This window comes from Trachemys scripta, chromosome 19, assembly GCF_013100865.1.
Source record: "Trachemys scripta elegans isolate TJP31775 chromosome 19, CAS_Tse_1.0, whole genome shotgun sequence".
Taxonomy (NCBI): Eukaryota; Metazoa; Chordata; order Testudines; family Emydidae; genus Trachemys; species Trachemys scripta.
This window is the reverse complement of record NC_048316.1, coordinates 17,761,698-17,768,113: the sequence shown is the minus strand read 5'-3', so window position 1 is coordinate 17,768,113 and position 6,416 is coordinate 17,761,698.

The window sequence follows — 6,416 nt, the reverse complement described above, 5'->3', positions numbered from 1 at the left end:
AACCAGCTGAAGACAAAATGGAGGGGTCTCCCAGGGGTTTAAATAGACTTTCTCTTGTGGGTGGACACCCCTCCCTCCCCCTGTGTAGAATCCCAGCTACAAGATGGAATTTTGGAGTCACATGAGCAAGTCACATGTCCATGCATGACTCAGAACTTATAAGTAGCAGCCATTATTCACATGCTACCTTGAACGTCCTCAAGTAGACTTCTTATGTGGATTGGAGCCTTCCAAGATCCATTGTCCGTTAAGTGTTTCTTGATTGAGCACTTAACCTGCACATTCCTTTCTAAAGAAGCTGCCTGAATGTCTTACTAAGGCTACTTAAAATCAAACAAGTACACAGCCAATATTCATAACTTTGAATGCAAAAATGACACATGCATACAAATAGGATGAATAGCTTCAGTAGATCATAACCTTTACATAGATATGTTACATGGCATATGTAGCATAAAACATATTCCAGTTATGTCATATTTATATTCATAAGCATATTTCCATAAAGCATTATGGGGTGCAACGTCACAGGTGCTAGCCCGACTGTGCTATAGACATTCCCTCTCTGGAGTCCGTGCCCGCAGGAGTCAGGGCAGGACTGTCTGACCCCTGCTCCCATCAACAGGAGCGGCTCTGATTCTGGTCACAGCATCTGAAATGGTGGCAGAGATGCTACAGCGGTGGATGGTCTTTGTAGATTCAACCAACTGTTGATACTAGTTAGTATTTGTACTGTGGTGCACCAGGGACCCCATTCATGGACCAGAATCCCGTTGTGCTGGGCACGGTGCAGACACTGAACAAGATGGCCCCGGCCCCCAAAAGCTGACAATCTAAGTATGAGGCTATGTCGTCACTGCCAGCGAGGTATTGCCCCCTAGCTAGCGTGCTATACAATCCTAGTGGAGACGAGGCATGGGTGAGCTTTTACCATGACAAAGCTAGGAGAGGACAACGCTGCGTCTGGCCTAACTGAAACGTGCTTAAAAGCTACAGAGCCTTGGCTCCAATAGGAGCTTATCACAAGAGAACTAATGTGTGTCGAGTGACACCCCTTGTTTTGTCAGTGAGGAGAAGGGCTAAGAATTAACAGGGACAGACAGGAGCACAAGGAAACAGTGAAACGATATTGGTCGGCCTGACAGGCCATTGTCTTGATTTTTGTAGGTCCCGCTGTTACCAAATTGTTTCTGCCTTGAATCTTACAGGCATGCCGTGTGATTTGGTAACACCATTAAAACGGGTTGGGATCAGCGCCACAGGCAAGGTCAAAGCGTGTCTCAGAGCTGTGGGGGCCTTGGAGTGTTCTAACCGGAGTCCCCCCGCCATGTGATAAGGTTTTGCTATGTAGACAGGACCGCAGAGAAGAACAAGCCGCACTTAAAGGGAATCCTTTCTTCCTCTGGACAAATGGTGACCTCCCAGCCTTCTTTCCCCAGTCACAACAAGCAACTGCTTTTTTCAGAAAAAGAGAGAAGTCCAATGGTTTGCGTCGAATGGATTTATTTAAAAAGAAAAGCGTGTTCCCTGCTGAAATGATCCCGGGGAAAGCAGTTTCCTCTTGAAACATAATTTAAAAAACACCCTACCACCATCCGAGCTGCATCTGTGCGCCTCCTGCATCTCCTTTGCACACGTGATTCTTGTCGGGAAGGCAGGCAGCAAGGAAATGACTCCAGAATGCGAGTAGCTGCTCTGTATGCGAGTGGCGATGGACTTTCTTACCCGCTGCCCTCTGGTTTTAGCAGGTAAAGTTCATTTCCAACCTCAGCTCTTGGGCTCAAAGGGAAATGCTCCAGCTTGACATGCCCAGGCTACGGGTTGGAGTCACACAGCCCTGGAAGTCCTGTAGGTAGCGTTCCTGCCAGTCTGTCCCTCATCAGCAACATCACCCAAAGGAGGCTTCTCCGGCCTGAACTGTCCCTCATGGCCAGAGTTCCCTTCATGGCAGCCTCCCTTGTCAGAGTCCCTGCTGCCTTTCTTGTAAGTCCTACCGCCCACCGCAGGAGGCTAGTTCAGTGCCCAGCAGGCCCCCCGGTGAAGTCCATCACTGCATCCCAAAGATTCCTACTGAGGTCTAGCTTGGGTGACCATACGTCTCATTTTGGCTGGGACAGGCCCTTTCTCAAGCCCTGTCCCGGCAGCCCCGACTTTTTTGGCAAAACTGGGCATTTGTCCCATTTTGTTAAAAAAAGTGGGGTGCGACCCCTAGCGGAGTGCAGAGGACTGTGCGGGGGGGAGGCCCCACCCAGGAGGGAGGACTCAGGAGGGGTAGGGGGGCTCGGGCCGGCCCTGTGCAGTGTCCCGTTTTCCCTTTGGTCTGGTTCTTCTGCCAGCCGCACAGAGCTCTCCCCTTGCTGCGGCCTGTGCTTCACAGGCAGGAGTGCAAGTAGGGCGGTACCCTCCAGTACGCAGTACCAGCAAGAGATTTTTAGCGGGTACAGGGTACTGGAAAGATAGGGGCACTGCACTCTGCTCCTTAAAGGGGCAGAACGCGGCTAGGGAGGACATTCATTCTTTATATGGCTTTAGCAGCACAATACATATGCTAACAAATTTAAACAAAAGCTTCGTTAAAGTTTGTTAGCATATGTATTGGGCTGTTACATTGGTCAGGAGTCCTCAAGAGGGCAGGGGTGTGGGGGATGAAGGTGTTTAAACAGTGTTTTTGATTCTGTTTCTCCCCATTGGTCTGAATTATCCATGACATCCATACTGCATCACATCAAGTCCAAATCATTAGAGGAATGCCTCTGCTTGCCCTAACCAGAGGATGTTTGGATTCTGATGTCAGCCCAGTTCTGCAGCCTGATGGGAATCAGGCGTTGTCCCCAGTGTACCTAGAATTCTTCTTTGAGGCCAAACTAACATGCCTTTTGTTAACTGGAACTGGAGCCGCAAAACAAAGAAAATAAATGCCTCATTTTCCAGCTTTGTGGGTGAGAGTGAAGATTATAATGCCCGGACACTGACAACCTTACGCCGGCTGCCTCAGGAATCTGCCAAGAACTTCGCTGAAAATACGTTCCTCATCTTAGCAACGGAGCTAAGACTTATCACACATCTGCCCACCTTTATTCGAATGACGCTCCTTCTGATCTCCGTTTCATCCAGAACAATTTACAAACTTGGAACCTAATCCTGTAAACCCTGCATCGTTTCATCAATCCCCTTGAAGGCAATGGGACTATTTGCATGACTATGGACCACTTTTGCGGGCTGCTAAAAGTTTCAGGAGTCTGTTCTTATAAAGGAAGTTACCCTGCTCCTGAGATAAGAGGAGTGAGAACAGCTGAGGGAAGCAAACTGAGTAGTTGACCACAGGTGTGGCCAGCTCAATCAGGCCCAGCTGGCCCTGATAAGAGGGCTGTGGGCCAGGAGCTGAAGGAGTCTCACTTTAGCCCTGGTGTGGGAAGGGCTAGTTGTCTGAGAGGAAGGTACCTGAAGTAGAGCAGTGTTGGGGAAGGGAAAGAGGAGCTGGGGAGCTCCAGCCTGGTCACCCCCCGGGCTGCAGGCTTTGGTGAAGGCCTACAAAGGTACTGGGGCTACAGAGGTGCACCCTGGGAAAAGGCAAAGGCAGCAGGTCCTAACCCCTTGACAATGATGAGGGGCTATGACAGACTGCAGGCTGCTCCAGGGGGCGGGGGCTAGGTGATGATTGGCAATAGCCACTGAGGCAAGGTGGGTGTAGAGGGTTGGGGGTTCCCCGGGAGGGGAGACCCAGAGTGTGGGTTACTGCTGGGGCAGAACTCCAAAGTAAAGGACACCGGGGTCTGGGAGGGACATGGGGCCTGAGGCAGGCGAGCCACTGGCCAGCATCGGGCGCTCCATATGCTGGAAAAGAGCTAATTCCCAGGACGACCAGCAGGAGGTGCTGCACCGGTGAGTGTCAAACCTGTTACAATCCCCCATTGAAATGCAATGTTTGGGTCCAATACCATAGAGTAGTTTAGGATACCGTTCTACTTAAAATTTGTCTTTTAATAAGTCATACATATGCTGAAATGGCTCCTCACCCAACTTCCATATAAACAGACTGAAATACTACATATGGGGGGGAGAAGTGAGTTGTTAAGCATGTTGATGTTTGTGTATATACAAAGAGGGAGGGTGTCAGAGGGGATGGGGAGAGCGTGGGGGCCCTGGGCTGGGGACAGAGTTACATGGAGGGTCCTTCTCTCACCAGCATCTCCCCTGTTCTGAGGGAGAATGCAGTCTATTTGCCATCCTCCTCCTGATCGGCTGCCCCCTGCTACCTAGGGGGCTTGAGGCCAGGGCTGTAAAGGAGCAGTGTTCTGGGGGTTTTCCCCAGCTCCTAATTCCCTGGGTTCACTTCCTATCTTTTGCTAGCAGGGCATCTCCTGGGCCTTTGTTCATCCCAGCTCCCTGGAACAGAGTCTTCTGGCCCCCTCTACTCTTGAAGGGCCAGTATACTCCATTGTGACTGGTGGGTCCTTCCAAGCGCTGTGTTAACAGAGCTTGGTGCAGCCTCGGGGCTGGACGATAAGCAGGGTGACAAGCGGCTAATGCAAAGAAGGCTGTGCTATGTCGGAGTGAAAGAGGCTTCATACAAAGCCAGCTTCAGTCTAAGCCTCCCGCTGTTCAGATACCACCTGACAGACCCTCCGCCTGTGCTGAGAGGAGGGCATCTCAGCACCGTCCTGTAGATCCTGAAAGGTAGTGACAGGGTTACTGGTTGGACACATTCCACCTCCTGGACAGCACCCTGGCTGTATCCAAGGCAGCTGGAGCAGGGTGAGCAGTGTCAGACCCGGGGCTGGGGACCGGCGAGTGCTGGAAGCAAAGGTCCGTGGAAGAATGGAGCACACTTTTCTTTGGGAATGAAGGGATCCCCGGTATCTACGCTGCACAAAAGGGAGACAACGTGTAGCCTCCGCTGATGTGGTAGTGTTGGACCTCCAGCGAAGGAAGCAGCTGATACAAGGGGACCAGGAGAGTGAGAGCAGTGAATCAGAAGCGAGAAGGGAGGTCTAATGCGTTTTTCTGCACAGCGCGTTAGGCTTGAGTTATGAAAAACAGAGGCCATTTTCCCTGAGCTATCGTTGTCTCCATATATCTCCTGCCTTCAGCCTGCCGGACTACCTGAACCAGCCCCTGCTTTCCTAGTAATGACCCTTGCAACCTGGGAGGGAAGCATCTGCAGCCATAAGCGGGGGGCTATTTTGCCTCAGTTGTCCGCATGCGTATGCTTACGCTTGCGCTGAAGGTCCCGGGTTCGATACTGCGGTTGAATACATAGATCAGGAGGGCTGTATGTAGTCAGCCACCGTTTCCCATGCTGTCCATGACAGTAATATTTGGTAGCACTTTACAGCTGATGTTTTCGGAAGCATCTATCCTCTCTAGGAACAGGGATCACCAGCCTGGATCCAACCCGAGGGCTGTCTAGTCCAGGATCCTGGCTCTGACAGCGGCCAGTGCCAGATAGGTCCGAGAAGGTGCAAAACCCTGCAGTAGCCACGCCACTGCTCTCCTCCGAATCTAACCGAGATTGCCTTAAACCCTGAAGCATGAAGCTGAATATGCCGCCCGAGGTCCATTGTGATAACTCTGGATATACCTGGCCCCCCCTATAAATGGCCAATCCCTTTTTGACGTTTACTAAGCTTGACTTTGTTATCGTTCATACAGAGAACAAGGACCTAGCGAACCTTGTTCCAAGTTTTGGCCATTTTCTGAGGGACTGGTTTCCTCCTTCCGTGCTCCAGCTGAACAAACGCTCCCCTACTCAGGAATCATCTGGCAGCACACAGGACTACGGGTTTTTAAATGGACACATCCCTTTAAACCAAGTCTCCACCATCTGTTCCACCCTCTAATTACAGAGATAAAAGAAGCAGCATTCACAGCTGTAACTGGGATCCTGGATTTAACTTTCTGTTTTTACTCTCTTTCATTGTTTATCTGGCCACTTGCATTCCTTGTAACTTCCTAGAAAAAGGCGTAGGTTTGGGGGAGGTTTATTTTAATTGTGATGACATAAACGAGAGGAGAAATTGATTCTTTAATTAGCAATGAATTAAAACTGAAAGTTAAACAGCCACTTTTATTGTGGGCTTCCTCTGTTCCCACACTGGCACCAAACCGAAAAAGAAAGAAGCCATTTAACAACCCTGGTCTGATGCACAACCAGGAAGTGTGGCGAGAACTGACAGGGGTTTATACAGCTATTATGGAAGATGGGAAATTCTACTGAAAAGCCCTCTCTTTTTATTTGATTTTTTTATTTACTTATTTATTCACTGTTTGGATTTTTTACAGTGATTCTTTCAAATGTACAGGAGTTGTTAAGTTAGTGTTTGGCTTTGGTTTCAGCCAAAAACCAGAATCCTGCTGGCCAAGTGGTTAGGGTGCTAGCCGGGGGTTTAAAAGACCTGCATTCATGGCCTTGTTCC